Source organism: Rhinolophus sinicus, linkage group LG10, assembly GCF_036562045.2.
Source record: "Rhinolophus sinicus isolate RSC01 linkage group LG10, ASM3656204v1, whole genome shotgun sequence".
In the NCBI taxonomy this organism is placed as follows: Eukaryota; Metazoa; Chordata; class Mammalia; order Chiroptera; family Rhinolophidae; genus Rhinolophus; species Rhinolophus sinicus.
In genome coordinates, this window is record NC_133759.1 from 109,671,123 (window position 1) to 109,688,339 (window position 17,217).

At 47.9% G+C, this 17,217-nt stretch overlaps 1 protein-coding gene across 1 annotated transcript in view; it reads left to right on the forward strand.

The window, feature by feature from the left end:
* Nucleotides 1-17,217, forward strand: part of GNA12 (G protein subunit alpha 12) — a 75,893-nt gene that overhangs the window by 8,968 nt on the left and 49,708 nt on the right. The window lies entirely within an intron of this gene.

Consider the following 17,217-nt stretch of genomic DNA (forward strand, 5'->3'; position numbering starts at 1 on the left):
ATCCCTTCAAGACAGCCTGGTTTATTTCATGTTAAAACTATTGTAGTTTGTTTGTATTTAAACAAAAGCAGTGGAGTCCTCCTCGCATTTGCTGTCAAGTGGGCTGGACGATGCAGCTGCTCAGTTTCAGCTGACTGCCCTTTTAGAGTGAAGAAAACATGAGGAATAGTTGCTGACTGTGTGACAGATGAGTCTCTGAATGCTTCTTCTGTGATCGAGACAGTCGTCTGTCCCCCACATTGGCTGGTGTTGAGGTAGGTCCTGGTACACTGGCTTCGGAAAGGAAATGGTAACCTGCATTCCGCGTAGGTGGTGGTTAGAGAAGCCAGCGCTACACTGCTTTGGGGGCTCAGTCTGCTTGGCACTTTGCTTTGGAAGGGCGGCATCCATGGGACAGGAAAGGGACAGTTGTTACTCTTGGGGGCATTCGCAAGTGGGAGCACAGGTTCTGGATGCCAAGGGGAGGAAACGTTCCTGCGCCTGCTTTGTGAAGGGAGCCGAGGCCAAGTAGACAGCCCCTCTCTCTGAACTTGGCATCCATTGGACTGGCCATCCTAAAAGCCCTGGCACCAACCTGGTCAAATGGCCCTGTTCCATCAGACTCAGCGTGAAGGCTGACCTCCATGAATGTCTGCTGGTGGTAGCCAGGCCACCCAGGCCTCAGGTAGTCAGGTATCTGCTTAAACTGAGTTGTGCAGAAACTCTAAGCCCAGGGAACACTGAGACTCAGGATTTGTGTGTTGTGCGGCATGAATACTGCCATGACCTCGGAGTGTGCTGGTGGTCGTGCACGGTGTGGGTTCCACCGAGCCCCTGAGTGCCCGTCTGGGACAATCAGATGGAGGCTCCCTGCCACATCTGGGGAAGGCCCGTCCCGTGTTGGGAGCTGGGCGCTGTGCTGTGTGTGGTGCTGGGGGAAGCGTACACAGCCGCCTGCCCTCCTGTCATGGCGCCTGTCTTCCTAGCTGGCGTCTGTGGGGATGGGAAACAGGCGAGGGGACAGGAGAGGACGTCCCTGGGTAAGTCACTGGAAGGGTGGGGGGCCGTCCAGACTCTGAATGGAGGTCTGATGAGAGCTGTGTGGACAAGTGTGCAGTAGGCGTCCTGGGGCCGAGTCAGCTCCCAGGCTGTGGAGAGACTGGTGACAGCAGTTCAGTGATCGGCATCGCTGAAGGCGAGGGCACTTCCACAGTCACTGACCCAACACCCTGTGTGCAGATGGCATTCACTGGCAGGGTATCATCGTGTTTGTCTTTGCAGACAGGGTACAGTGCGCCAAGCGGAACACTTGACATTACCGAGGAAGGAGAGGCGAGTGCTACCGTCTCTGTCGCTGCTGGTTCCTGCTGTGGGCATTCTGACGGCGCCCCTGAGCCGTTTTCCATCTGCCCTCCACTAATACTCAGCTCTGTGTCTGGTTGCTGGCACACATGAGATGGCTCAAAACACTGTTTTTTCAAGGAAACAAAGTTTCATAATTAGTTTTAGGATGGGGAAAGGAAATGTGTTCCTGAGGATTCGATGATTAGATAAACATGGATTAAAAACTGTATTAACAGTGTGGAGTGATGTGGGAAAGGAGGAGGTGATCTCGGAGAGATTAGCTGGTCATTTACCTTCTTCTCAGTACAGTTATGTGACTCCAAAGTGACAAGGTTGTTTTGAAGCAAACACAAAGCCCCCAGAACACGTCGCTGAAGTAGACGTGTCACTAAAGGCAGCATCTCGTGCAGCCAACAACAGGAAGTATCAGCAACACTTACCAAGTGTGTGTTTGTGTGCGAGATGCTGCAGAATCTGCCTGCCAGGAGTAATGCCGTCTCTTTGGATCCAGAGCTTTCGGGTTTTTGTGTTGAAAGCACCTGTTACCTGTTTGAGCCTCTCAGTAACCTGGCAAGGTTAGGTTGGCGGTTTGCGCAGGTAGAAGGATTTTCCTTCTCCCGCCGCATCGTCCATGCGGAGGCATCTCAACTACAGTAAGGTCTCGCCTTCTCTCGCAGTGCCCCACACCCTTGTTCAGCAGAGAGGAGTGAGCTGCTTGGCTGGTGAGTTTGGCAGCAAGAAGGGAGCACCCCGGGCCCAGCCTCTCGGTTCTGGCCCCAGGAGTCGCCCGCCCAGGGAGCGTGCTGCCTTTTTCTTGGTGCCGTCAGCTGTCGGAGCAGCCCCGACAGCCTTGATCCAGCTGTGCCAGTGAGCAGGCCTACGTGGCTGCAAATCTAACACCAAAGTCTCCACTAGTAAGAAAGCCGGGATTTTAATCTCCCATCTTTCTGACTGTTTTAATTTCCAAATTGATTCTAGACTCAGGAGCGGAACAAGAAAGACTGGAACTCACTGAATATGACTTTGCTGGGGTCACCTGCTAGGCTGGAAATCCCTGTTGACATCTAAACTCTGGGTCTTTTCCTGTGATGAGCGGAAATAGCAAACTGATCATTATTTTAGGATAAATGTAGTTGTGCCTGAAGGAAGCCATCGCCTTCTGTTTGCTGATGCAAAACAGAACTGATCAAGAATACCAGCGGTGCTTACGGTTTATGTGAAATGTTAGAGTTTGACGGAACCTTGGAGTTGCTGCGTTTCTAACCCCCCACCCCCCCACACACACAGACGCCCCCATACAACAGGTGTCACGGATGCTATTAAAGCCTTCACTCAAGCAGCTCTTAGGTCAGGGACTCGTGATGGCTGCCTCTCACCTCACTGAAAATGCTTCCTTGACCTTGAGCTGCTAGGGTGACTGAAACACTTGGACCCTTTTGTCATCGTGTTTTGTGGAGTGGAGCAACCCAAGACACACACCCTCCTTCTACGTGATAGCTTTGAGTGTTCTTTTAGTTCCACAAGAGATTACCCAGGTACTGCAGAAACAACACTGAACAAGAGAGTGTTCCTTATCCCTGGGGTGTCCCTGTCACCCACACTACTTGAACTGGGTATTCTGTGACTTGAAGCTGAAAGCATAGAAAGTCCTGAAGGGTGAGAAGGCACCAGCTCTGGGGTGAGCTAGCAGAGGAGAATTCCAGGCTGAGGAACCGAGAGTGCCAGGAGCAGATGCCCCGTGGCAGACAGGCTTTGAAGGAATGAAAGAAGGGTCTGCAGAAGTGATGGATGGGAGATGGGAGAGAGAGCTTGGACCAGACCTGCAGGCCTTCTTGGCCAAGGTGGTTCTGGCAGTGGGAAGCAACCACTGAGCTCCACACACAGGATTGTGTTGGTTTATACTTTGAAAAGATCCGGGGAATATGTTTCACGGGGCAGGATCATAGAGACTCTCCCATTGCCTAATCGGATCGGTATAAGCATATACGTGTAAATGTGTGTGTGTATTTTTTAGATAATCTTACCTTTGAATATTAAAAATTCACCAGAAGTAATCAAGGAAAGAAAAGGAACATTATTACACGTAGGTTGAACTGTATGAAATCCTGATATTTGGCACTTTTTGACCTACAAAAACGGCAGTGGCTTGGGGCAAAAAGATTGTAGGGCTGTGTAGTGCATCTCTTGACCTGCCCCACCCCCAAAAGTAATATTGAGGAAAGAAGGTGAGTTGGTCCAATCCTGAACATTCTCACGAATACCCTTCAGTTTGGAGAGAAGCAGGCCCAGGGCTCAGGAACATAAGCCCTGAGACAAGTTAGGGGAAAGCACTCAGAGGCCAAGGGACTTGCACAGGCAGGACACATGCTGTCTCCAGAGCCCAGTGCTGAGCCAAAGCTCATGTGACAGACGGGGACGTGAGCTTGAGGTGTGGGACATTCCAGAAGAAAATAATCTGCTCGGCCCCAGACAGGTTTTCAACTTTACTCATCTCCATGGCTTGAAAGCAGCTGCTATCTGTCAAACTCTAGCTCTGATCTGGGAAGACACATAAGGTAGAAATGCGGTCAGGGAAAACTGACCTCGAGCACTTCTGAAAGGAATAGGTTGGTGGGAAGTTAAGCTCGAGACAGTGGAAGGGGATGGCATGGCCCCTCTCAAGTACTGTATCCCAAAAAAGGGGGTGGAGGGTAGCATGCAAAGGACAGGGGAAAAACCGAGTCCAGAGAAAAGTAATCCCTGAGAGAAGTGGATGGCCCAGGAGTGCTTTGTATTGTGTAAGAATAATGTGTGTTGATGACACAAAAGAAGAGGTCAAGGATGTGCTGAAACAAGAAAGTGAGACAATAAGGGAAACTGCAGAGTCAATGAGAAACTGAAAGTGAGACCCCATTGTGGATCTCATAGGGAGGTCGGAACGGGAGGAACTGAATAGAAAAGTAATCTGATGTGGGGGGGACCTCCTGTCTGACTCTGTGTTGACCCCTGTAGTGGTAGAGTTAGGAGTTGGGGAGACTCCTCTGTCTCCCCAACTCCTAACTCTACCACTACAAAGAGACCAAGTTAGAAAAGAAGGGACCAAGTTAACATAAGGAGTAAATGCAGGTGCGTTTGCCCGTTACAAGGCCACTCTGTTCTCCTCTCGCCTCTCCTTAAAAACGGTCAGGGCAGGGCTGCCGTGGGCTTCTGTGCTTTCACCCATCGCTGAGTCAGCCGTGAGCCTTTGTAGTCCACTGCAGCCAGCGGGCCCTTCAGACGTAGGTCTGTTCAGTAAAGAAAAGTCTGTTTGAGCAGAGTTTATTTCTTGGGCCACCTGCTAAGCTGAGGTTCCCAAGAGCAGGAATGGTTTCATTTGGTTTTCTCTGCTGGTGTTTAGCCTCGTGCCCACACATAATGGAACAAGAGGCCTCGGGGGCAGGCACCTACAGAGTTCAGTGAGAACACTGGCCTTTCTCCCAGCTCCTCCTTGGTACCAGATAAAATAGTGATGACTTTTCGCATGTGGGTGGCTTTACAGTTTTGAACCCCCCTTTCACATAACTATCTTGTTTGTTGACTGTGGCAGCTTCACAGCAACTGGAGACAAGCAAGGCAGGGCTGCGTTTCAGCCAGCCTCTTAGCAGACCTTGCCTGCCTGATGGGGCTGGGGACAGTGGAGTCTGTCCATTCACTTACGTCTATCTTTTTAAACAAATGGGAGCATTGCTTAAGTGGTGATGACGTTTTCAGCAATGGTTTATAGTTTTTCCTGTGCTGTGACATCACTTGTGGATTTGGGAACTCAAACACAGAAATTGTTACAGGTGAGCAAAACTGCAGTGCACTCTCACATGGGATACAGTGCAAAACTCAGAGGGAAACACTCACTCTCACACACGGGACACATAGTTCATGTCCTGTGATCCTGTTGTGCAAATACATGTGACCACACCTAGAAAAAAATCAGGAGCATAACAAAATCCCAAGTGTTCATTTCTATGAAACAATTATGAATGTTATTTTTAAAAACATATTTTCTACAGTAAACATTAGAGACTGCCTCGGTAATAATAACTTTTTAGGACGAGTCCTTAGGAGTGTAATTTAATGATCGTAGTGATTATCTAGAACCTTCCCCAATGTTACCTCCTCTGTAGTTACCAAGCTGTTTTCATTTGGAATTGTAGGCGTTTTAACTTAATTTGTGGTTTGAATCTTGCTTTAGAATTTTTGTAATCTTGAATATTTTCAGAATGTGTAAATATTTGCTGAGGAGACCACAGCATCTTCAGCATTTTTTTTTAATTGGAAACTTGCCTTGTTTCTTAATTCATGGTAACTTCAGAAAAATAGGACCAAGTTGCCTGAGCTCTATTTCCTATGCCTGCTACAAATTAAAACTCTTACAACAGAGTAAAAGGTCCTTTTCTAGTCTTTCATTCATTTTTTTAAAATAACATTCTTAAAAATAAAGTATTGGGGATAAAGAGAATGTTTTACATGGAGGTGTTTTTGAAGTACATAGATGAAAAGACTTAAATCTTGGATCGAGCCCTCTAAAAAAACTTTGTCCAATGTTTTCATAGTTAATTAGTAATATACAGAGGGTGCCAAAGAAAGTATACCCGTTTTAAGAAAGGAAAAAACTGTATTAAACTGTGCAGTTTAATAAACTGTATTAAAATTGTAATACTCGATATATGCTGACTACAAGTCATGCGTATGCAGTTTCTTGGCACCCTTGGTATCATAATAAACACGAATAGTGATTTTGTATTGTTTTTTATCATTTATACTTAGGCAATTATTTCCTTGCTTTGACTTTTTCCCCCAAATAGTTTGACATTGATCCTGTCACTTACCCTAGTTTGAATAAACAGCGTGATCCCAGAGGAGATCATTTATACTCATTCACAGATGTCTAGCAAGGAGGGCGCCTGAGATGTGTCGGCTTGAGGGAAGGTTACCTCCTGTGCGGACATTTTCCTTTCAGACTGCAGCAAGTCACGGGTGCCAGCTGCTCACCAGGTAATTCAGTGATGTTCTGGAGTCCTGGTCAGTTAAATGAAAGGCAAACAGAAGAAGTGGTTGGGTGGAGCTATTAGAAAAGAAGGGACCAGTTAACATAAGGAGTAAATCCAAAATATCGTCCAAAAAGTTCTTGGAATTAAAGACAGTTCCAGGAGTGGCTGGGCACAAAATAAATGTTTGTGTGTGGACGTGTGTGCATGCATGTAGTTTCCTGTAACAGGAAAGTATCCCCTTCGTAACAGCAGCAAGAAGGTTAAAATACTTAGGAATGAGCAAGCAGTGAGTAAAACATATGACGAAAGTCATGAAACTTTACTGAAGAACATAAAAAGACTGGAAAAAATGGATTCTGTGTGTGTGTGTGTGTGTGTGTGTGTGTGTGTGTGTGTGTAGGAATTGTTACGGTAAAAATACCAGTTCACGAACAACACAATACCAGTCAAATCCCAATTTATTTTTCTTGGAACTTGACAGAATGATTCTAAGGTTTGTGTGATGAATAATGTGTGGTAATAACTAATAAATTACCTTTAAAATGCCGTGTTTTTGGGGCCGTTAGCATGAGAAGTAGTAACGCGTTATGAAGCTACCGTAATGAAAGCGGCTGGTGCTGGCTCAGGAAGAGACGGACTGGGTCACTGCAGTAGGTTAGCATCCGAAACAGACCCACACGAACCTGGGACTTCAGGTGTCCGGAAGGCAAGCGTTCAAAACAGTAGGAAAGATGGATGATTGAGTAAGTGGTGCTGTGAAAATGGCTGATCGTTTAGGAAAAAATAGATCCCTTTCCAGTACATTAATATTATTTCATAGGATTAAAGATAAAATGTTAAAAAGTGGATCATAAAAACACTAGAATAGAATGTGGATGAGTACTTTTATGATCCCAGGATAAGAAGGGCCTTTCAAATTATGACACCAAAGACAGAAATGATAGAGGAGGCGGGGGGTGGATCTTTCTGACTCTGTAACAACTTGTAATATTCAGTTGGGCAAAAAGAGCATGAAGTTGAACAAACTGGAAACATTATTTACAACATATGATGAAAAGTTGATGTCCTTGGTTTTCTATTACTCACCCACCAACCAGTAATTGCCTAATGTATTGGGTTGGGTTGATGCAAAAGTAATTGCGGTATTTGCAATTGTTTTTAACCCTTTAAACCACAATTACTTTTGCACCAACCTAATACATGTTTGACCCCGGATTTCTGGACTCACATACCACTGCTTCCTTGACTTGGCTTCTTAATATTATCATACAATATGGGAAGCGGGACAGCGTCCTCATGTGCTGTGGGTGGGGCGACTTGTCAAGTGGTTGCAGTTTGTCTCCCAGGTCCTCTCTCCGGCCTCCTGGTTGGCCAGTGGGGTGTCCTGGCCAGAGGTGAGAGGAAGGGGAGAGTATGAGGTCAGGGTATTTATCCCCCCAAGTTTCCTTCCTGTGCTCCCTCACCTTTGTAATTAGTCCCTAATGTGAGTGTGCCATATAGTTTCCTGTCGGGAACCTGGATTGACTTAGGGTGTAACCTCTCTTTTGAGGGTAGTTTGGTGATGAAAGCTGGTCAGGACGGCTGTGTCCCCGCAAGGCCCTGCTCGGGCGCTGGCGCTGCTCCGGTGACCTGCACACGAGCCTCCCACAGTGTGCGTCCTGGCTGCCTCCTCGCTCCACCCTGGGCATGGAGGCACCTGGCAACCTGTGCAAATGAGATTCCAGTTCAGAGGCTGGGAACGGGGCCTGAGAGACTCCTGGGGAGGTTTGTGCTGCAGCTGTGCCTCAGACCACACTGGATGGCGAGGATGGGCTGCAGTGTGATTCGTAATATTGACAACCTGCACCAACCTCGCTGCCGCAATGGGCCTGCTTGGTCACATGGCAGCGTGGGATGGGCACCACACTGCCCTCAAGTCATTTCATCAGCCGAGACTTACTGAGCACCTCCTGTGTGCTCAGTCCTTAGGATGCCTCAGAAACAACCAGAACAAGTCCCCATCCTCCCAGAGCTGACACGCTAGTGTGGGGAGCTTCTCTAAAACGTCTGACGGTGGGAAGCACTGTGGAGAAAAGGAAAGGAGCAGAGGGAGGGAGACGGAGTGGGTAGCTGGAGAGAGGTGACGTTTGAGCAGACGCAGGGAGGCAGGGAGTTACCATGCAGACACCAGAGCACTTCCCACACTGAAAACACCCGGCTGTTAGGGCAGCTGGGAGCCAGTGAGGAAACCACCCCGAAAGGGGCAGAGAAGGCGCAGATGCCAGGGGCTCCAGTGGGTTTCCAGCAGAGTGACAGCACCTGACTTAGACCTTCAAGCGTTGCTGGCTGCCGTCCCTCGGGGGAAGCCAGGGCGTGAGGTGTAGAGACCCGAAGAAGTGGTCAGATTCTGGAAGTGCTCTGAAGGTACTGACTTGTGAGACCCAGAAGATACACAACTGCGACCTGTGTAGCCGGAAAACGGGTGGGCTCTTGTTTTAAGATGCACATTTTGAGTATAAGACATATGTTGGGGGGAGGGGGAAGCAGGCATTAGAATGCCTTTCACCAAAATACAGTAAGTATTGCTCTCTGATTAAGGAGGGTTCATGGACATGTTTGCATCCTGTTTTCTAGAACGCACATATATTATAGAAAATAAAAGCTTTGCTTCCTTCTCCACATAGTTTTACTGCTTGTCCTTTATTCCCTCAAAATCAGCTATTTGCATTGTATTTTATAGCTATAATATATAGTTTGTACTTTATTGTGTTTACAAAAAGCTTTTACATTTTTTTGTTTCTTTCCTTAATTTTGTGTGTGTAGCCTACTAGAATGCAAGGTCCTTTGAAGTTCAGGATTTCATTTTGATCATCTCTGTACCCTGCCTTGTGACAGATTTTTCCTAAGTGCTTGTTGAATGAATTGTGCTAATTTTTTTGAGTAATAACCGGGCCGCTTCCAAAACAGTTTTGTTTTTCTAAATTTGCAGAGGTTTTTTATTAGCATGATTGAAAGATCAAAGAAATAATTACCTAATTTTTTAGGGTTCTCATTTCTTCTTTGTCATAGCCTCTGTTCCTATCCTCTTCCCCAAGTGCCGGTCCCCCAAAGCATCAAAATGTTCTCAGCTTGAGCTCACAGAAGTTGCAGGCTCAGGACACATGCCCTGACTGCTGTCAGTGCTTCAGTTAGATAAGGAGCCCTTTTATAGAAATAGTTCCCTCTTGTTGCTGTGTAGTTACAGAGAAACGGGTCCCTTGGGTTTAACTGTGTAGTGTACACAGTAGGAGGAAGGAGCCTTCAGTGCGTGGGGCCGGTCTGGGCTGTGTAGACCAGAAAGGCCGCCATACACGCCTCAGACCCGACTGTGTTTTTGTTACAAATAATGTATAGAAGTGACTAGAAATTAAAATCCTTGTTTCAAGGCTATAGCAGTGGTTGGTAATGGTTTCTGGTCTCTTGAACCGTGTTGCCTGCCGGTGAGCGTGGGCTCCAGGGCTGAGCACAAGGACCTCCCAGTGCTACACTGGTGAGGCATCTTCTTAGTGGGTGTCTTCAGGAGTGGTTTTATAGACCCTCCTGGGGCTTGGGAGCGTTGCGAATGTGCATTTTGCTCGACTCCTTTGCAGGTCATTAACGTTCACCTTAAAACCCAGCTTAGATTGGGGAGGTGAGAGCATGCCATCAGACCTGCAGCGCCATAAGCTAGATTGCCACTCGTGGTTACTGGACACTCAACAGTGCTGGTTCAGACAGGTGGGTCCCAGGGGAATTGGGGAGGGGAAACAAACAAAACCTACAAAGAAGAACATCCCAAAGGAAGAGAAGCTTCCAAGAGCAGTGTCAGAATTTGCAGATTTAAATATAAAGTTATAAAAACAGAGCCTAGGAAAGCTGAGTAAATATACTCTAACATTCTTTAGCTGGATTTGGGCGTTGACCTGACTCTTCTTTGTTTCTGTGTGTATTACATTTTCACATAGTTCTAGTCGGTGCATCTGCATGTCAGCCCTGGGCAGGCACGCAGGGGCCTGGGCTCAGGCACCCGTGGGCTGAAGGTCTGACTTGGTGCTGGCACATAGTGGGCCCTCAAGTGTTTGTTGTGTGTATGAATAAATACTTTTTGAGGAGAAAGTCTGAAAACTTGAAAACCCAATTTTAACTTTGATGACCTCACAAACAAACAGTTTTTCATGGTTCAGTAGCAGGAAGATGGTCCAGGCTGTGCTTCCTGGCCGCCAGGCCTGTGCTGTGGACTTGTCAGGGGAGGGAAGACAGCTTACCTCGTATTGTGTCCAGCTCTTCTGCCAAGGTGGCGGGGAGAGCAGAGCAGAGGATTCAGAAAATAGGACAGCTAGAGGATTAGCCGTTAGCCGCTGGGAAATCGTTCAGAGGTGAATTGCTCCATTTGGGGCCATCCAGTTAGGTAGCGGGGCGTTAGCAGCCTCGCTTCCTTATACAGAGTCACTCATACAACTTGGGAGTTCTGTGAGTGGCTGATAAAAGCAAATCTCTATTCGTCACTCTAGTGACTTGTGTGTGGCACCGGCCGGAGCTGCCATCTTTGCTCCCACACCACCTCGTGGGTCCCTGAAAGGGGTGTGGTGGGCGGGCTCGGGCACATGGCCTGTCTGCCTGAGGCAGCACCAGCGCTTGGGCACCGAGTCTCATCGCTGCAGAAAAGCCCGAGAGACCGGACTGATTAGTTTCCCAGCTCGTCTTTGTAGAATATCTGTAATCTAAGATCTTCACAAAAATTCTCAAGCCTGAAATAAGCAGAACATCGGTCAGAAAATCACTGAGTAGCATCTTTCGCTTAGATACTATTTTTGTAGAAGGTGAGTGATTCCCATGGAATTCTGTCTTATGTAAAGATGTGGCTGCAGCTTCGTCTTTATCAGGTTATAAGGAAGAGGCCGTGGTGGGCAGTTTACCAGATCACAGATGACTTGTGGGAGCAGCTGTGGGAACAGGCAGCTGGCTGAGACTCGCACAGGAAGCAAAGCACGCTGACTTCTGGGGGACATTGCTCCAGGCAGAGGGGACAGTGACTGCAGAGGCTGGGGCGTGCTTGGGGTCACAGGGACAGCAGACAGGCCAGTGTGGGAAGAGCTGAGTGAGCAGGGGGTGGAGAGAGTGAATAGTTGGAGATGGGGTGGCGGGGGCGGTCACACAAAGTCCTATGCACCTTACTTAGGATTTGCCACTTAAAACTGGGGCAACGGGAAGCCATCGGGAGGTTTTCCTGGAGAAGTGAAATGGTCTGACTTCTCACCCTGTGTCCTACCTCAGTGGGGAATGTGACGGGCCTGAGGGTTGTGTGTGGGCCTGGTGAGAGCGGGGTCACCCGGAGGATGGCTGCAGGCCGGGCACATTATGGCGCTGGTTCAGTTCGCTGGGAGCAGTGGGAGTGGCTTTTTTGTCATCGCTAGCCTGGTTTTCATCTGTGCAGTGGGGATGATGACTGTACCTGGCTCGTGGGTGTTCTCAGGATTGAATGCGTCAGCAACGCCTGCCAGACTTGTGCCCGACACAGCAACGGCTTCCAGTACCGTTAGCTTCATTTTTATTGTTACTGCTGCCTTTCTCCCGGGACAGCCACTGTCATGAATCTGATGTGCACTCAGTCTGTGGGGTTTTTTGTTGTTTTTGTTTGTTTGTTTGTTTTAATTTTTTGTTGGGGAACAGTGTGGTTTTCCAGGTGCCATCAGCTCCAAGTCAAGTCGTTATTTTCAACCTAGTTGTGGAGGGTGCAGCTCACCTGCCCATGTGGGAATCGAGCCGGCGACCTGGGTGTTATGAGCGCTGCGCTCTAACCAACTCAGCCAACCGGCCGCCCCTCAGTCTGTATTCTGGTACTTTTACTACCTATGTGTGTATGTATGATCGACACATATATTTCACGTGTTCTTAGGAATTTATAGACATTTCGAGTATATCATTTTAAAGATAGGCTTGCCCAGCATAACATTTGCGTTCTGTCCATGTAGGTACATAGAGACCTAGTTTGTTCATTTTAACCATCACACTAATTACCATAATGTGTGATCCGTCCCCTGCTAATGCACATCTAGGCTCTTCCATTTCCTGTGCGACCAGCACTGCCTGTCCTTGTCCTCGTCTGCAGTGCCCTTGGCCAGGTGTCGCTGGAGTATATTCTCTGACACGGAGTTGCTGGGTCCGTTCGTGCCGTCCCAACTTTGCTAGTGTTGTCAGTACTGCATCTTGGGAAGTCTTTGTTAACACAGCTGTTAAATGACCTGGAAAACTGTATTCCTTACTCAGATAATGAAGAATTCACTGCGTGCGTGTGTGTGTGTGTGTGTGTGTGTGTGTGTGTGTGTGTGTACACATATTGGGGCATGTGCTACAGAGAGTAGAGGAGTGACAGATGCAGACACAGAAATGACTGTCACAGAGGAAGAAGTGTGTACTGATGGGCCTAGAAACAGGAGGCAGGGCATTCCACGCGGGGCCACTCGGGTGCACAGGAGGCAGAGGGGGTGGAGCGGCGTGGGCGTGCGCCTTTGTGGTATTTTGTGGGAGGGAGCGGGTGAGGCAGGGTGAGCAGCTAAGGGTTGGGCAGTGTGGGAGGCTCCCACTACAGGGTGTCCCCTGGTTGCCCAGGACCTGGCCCTGGATTGTAAAAGCCAGATAGGTTCAGAGTGTGGATTCCGGGTTGGTGGGCTTGCCTCAGAGGGAATTAGCTAGCCCTGGGGGAGGGGGAGGGCCGGCTGTTCAGGATCAGCCAGGCGTTAAGATAAGCTGTCAATCCAGAACATAGAACTCGTGATTAATGAGAGGAGATGATCCGAAGGTGACTGACTTGCCATGGACTTGGGGCTCTGGGAACATGTTGTCACCCGTGACTTCCCTGCCAGCGTGTTACCCTCCTGGTTCAGGCCTGCATCCATCGGGTGGTAGAGACACTGGAGCTTTGGGAGGTGCCCAGCGTGGGCATCAGGGTGTTTCAGACAGGCAGGCAGGGCTGAGAAGCCCTGATCTGTGGAGAGAGGACGCTCACCACCCACTCACGAGGGTTCTTCACGTTGGATAAACTTGCCGTGGAGCCACGAAGCCAAAGCCCTAGAGTCGGCAGCCTTTTTCTGTAACGGCCAGAGACTCATATTTTAGACTGTGGGTTGGGAAGCATCTCAAGGGCAGTATGTAGGTGCCCATGGACGAGAGAAAAACAAATTTCCATGGAGTTCTGACTGATGAAGTCCAAAATATCATCATGACCGTTGAATACAGTTGTCCCTCAGAATCCGTGGGGGATTGGTTCCAGGACCCCGTGGGTACCACCAAGCTCAGGTGCTCCAGTCCCTTCTGTGTGGATTCCTGTAGCCTGCCCATCCTCCCGTCTACTTGGGTCACTCCTTGACTGCTTACCTGGTACAGTGTGATGCTATGCAGATGGGTGGTACACGGAATCATTAAATGGTCAACCTTCTGGAATTTATATATATATATATAAATAGATAGATAGATAGATACAGATATATCTTTTTTTTTTTTTTTTATCTGCGGTTGGTTGAATCTGTGGGTAAGGCACCCGTGGATATGGAGGGCTGACTGTGCAACTTTTGTACTGCACATATACTGTTGACAAGAGTGGCATTCTTTTGAGGGATAACATTAGCATCATTGGAGTTCAAAGTCAGTGTTCGTACCATCGAATCAAATGCCAATATTCATCTCTAAGAACCATCTTTAGCTCATAAGCCAGGTACAATCAGGAGGTGGGAGCCTTAGTTTGCTGACCTGCGCCCCCATCCGTGAACAGGCTGAGTACCTAGTTCTGAACGGGGGCCAGGAGCCCTGCCTGCCTGTTTCTGCACCTGGCAGAGCAGTACCCACTCTACTCTGGGAGGTGGGATGAGGCTGGCATGGGCAGACACTCCTTGTGTTCCTGGATAGAGTGATCGTGCAGTTGAGACCCATTTATAACGCACGAGGTTTCGCTGTTTGCTGCAGAGCCAGGCTGAGTCATAGGCCGCGTCCCAGAGCTCCACGTGGGGGGTGTGCAGCCTCAGGTGACCTCAGTACAGGTGAATGTTAGAGCTTTGAATGTGTCCACAAACATAAAAACAGCTTCCTAAAGTCTCTGCTCTACCCAGATCCCGCTGCTGTGTGCTGAGGACATATGAACATAGACTCCTCCGTTTGTCATCCTGACCGATTGTGGGAAAATCAGAAAATGTCTTGCCTGTTACACATGGATAAACTCAATCCAAAAAGCCAAGCTCCCAGATGACTGTTTCTGAGTCTACTTTGGCAAACTTTCTTTTTTCTTTTTTCTTGAAGTATAATTGACACGTAACATTGTATTAGCTACAGGTGTACAGCATAATAATTCAATATTTGCATATGTTGCAAAATGATCACCACAATAAGTATAGTTCACATCCATACATAGTTACACGTTCTTTCCTGTGATGAGAACTAATAAGATTAGTACCTTTCAAATACGCAGTATTAGTAGCTGTAGTCACCATGCCGTCCAGTAGAACCCTATCCAACTCTCAAGATTGATAAAATGACTCTGACATTCAGTTTCTCCCATTCCTAAACTATACTTCATATTTTCAGACAACAGCCCAGGAAATCCCAGTGATCCGGTGACTGTCTTGCACCTGCAGCTGAAGAAACCCTTGCTCCCAGCCCTTCCTCCCCAAGCTGCAGCCTTGCTGATTTTTATTTTTTTTTTATTTTTCAGAAACGCTGAGTTCAGGCCTTTGCTTCCCTTCCGCTAGGAAAGCTTGTCCTGCCACTGCCCTGTGGCCAGCTCCTTCCTGTCCTTGGAGTTTGCTTCCAGGGCACCTCAGCGGTCCTCCCAGACAACCCAGGTGCAGGGGCCTCCACAGCTCTCCTCCCCCGAGTGCTTCGTTCCTTTAGAGGACGAGCCCAGGGGCCGGACTGCACCGTTTCGCTGTCTTTCTGGTGACCTGAGTTTTGAATTTCTGCTCCCCTCGCACGTGTGCTACACGAGGGCAGAGGCCCGTCTGTCTTGTGCCTGCTGTGTCCTCGGGCCCACCCCCAGTGCTGGCACCTGTGACTTTGCTGGATGAACGGAACTGGGCAAAAGAGGCTGCCACAGGACAGAAATGATTTCCTTGTTGCCCCCTATGGTGGGGAGGGCCTACTGCGTGGTAGGCGTCCAAAATAAAATGGTGAACGCGTCACACCATTCATTGTGTGAAGGTGAGCCCGGGGCGCCGTGGGAGAGCGCAGGAAGGGGCCTTACAGGCTGAGTCAGGGAATCCCTTCCCGCAAGTGTCACACATGAGCTGATAAACATTTATGGAAGGCTGTTCTCTGTAAGGAATTCACATCTGGAATGTGATTTGACACAGCACATTTTAGAGTTCCTGTCAACTCTGAAATTCTGTGAAACTCTGGGCCATGAAAAATGCAGGAAAAGGAAATAAGGAGTTTTGTGGTTTTAAATAGGATGGTTGGCTAAGTCCTCACTGAGCAGGCGACTTTTGAATAAAGACTGTATGTTTGCAAAAGAAATCCCAAAAGTCTTGGTCTGTGACTCCAACTTTACTGGTGAGCTTGGACAGAGTTGAAAGGGCTCTTTACTCTGGTGTCTTTAATTGTCTTTCATTCAGGTTATTGGGATTCTTAAAAATAAATGTTGATGTGCATGAATCAGGGGGCCAGGTGGGAACTGAAAGTCTGTTCTGTTCTGAGCACCGCAGGGGGATGTTCATTGTCCCTTGGTTCAGCTCGCCCCACAGCGCTGCTGGAGCAAGGCAGTTCCCTGACTTTCTGGAACTCTTCTCATGAGCCCCAGGGTGTCCTCATTTTCCAGTCCCAGCAGTGCACTTCACCCCAGCCCACTGCCTTCGTTTCCATCCTAAATTTCCTTCCCACATTGGTTGGCCCCACCTTTCAGGCATGTTTCATTCTTCCCCTCTTGGCACTCACTTTGAATCACTCATTTCATCCCCAGCTGATTCCTCTCGAGGTGCAGCAGATACAGTAGGTCTCTGTCACAAGGTGTGTTTCACTTGCATCGGACAGGTGTCTCCTTAGTGCCCTCACCCCTTTAAACACCTCACTGACTGGGAACTGCCGTGTCCTCTGTGGGAGCATTCAGAAGCAGCAGGATGGGGGTTGGCGGGAAACTGTCACTGGTTCCCTTTCGTACCTGATGAAATTTGTGCTGTGGGCATATCATCTACTTTTTAAATAAGTAAAAACATAGAAAAGATCCTACAGCATTTTGTTTCATCAAATTTGATAAATATGCATAATTTTCAAACTTTGTTTCATCTTAGAGCTAGAAAACAAAACAAACTGTAACAGGAGGTTACTGTTGGGGATAAAGCAGTTATATTTTAAAGGTCATGGAGTTCTTTTGATTTTATATGCATATATGTATTTACCGAAACCCGTGTATAAATGTTGACTAACTGTATTTCATTGACCAGCATCAGTATTAGTTAAAGGTAGAGGTGTGGCGGCTTTGTTTGTTTCTGTGCTTCCCCACCCCCGCATTGTCTCGATGGACTTTGAAGTTCATGATACCGTGTTTCCCCGAAAATAAGACCTAACCGGAAAAATAAGCATTAGCGTGATTTTTCAGGATGACATCCCCTGGACATAAGCCCCAATGCGTCTTTTGGAGCAAAAATTAATATAAGACCCAGTCTTATTTTCGGGGAAACACGGTAAATGTGCATTCAAGTAGCTTCAGCAGACCACAGTCGTAGCAGTTGGGCATGACAGACCAGACGTGTGAAGTCCCCGGGTTCTAGCAAATTACCAACGTCTGAGTGTCTTCGTAGCTTTAAAAGAAAAAAGAAAGTAAGCTAAGAAAAGCACTGACAATGATTTATCATAATTTTGAGGAGAAGCAGATGTGGGTCCTGAAGGAGGGTTGCTTACTTACTTGAAAACT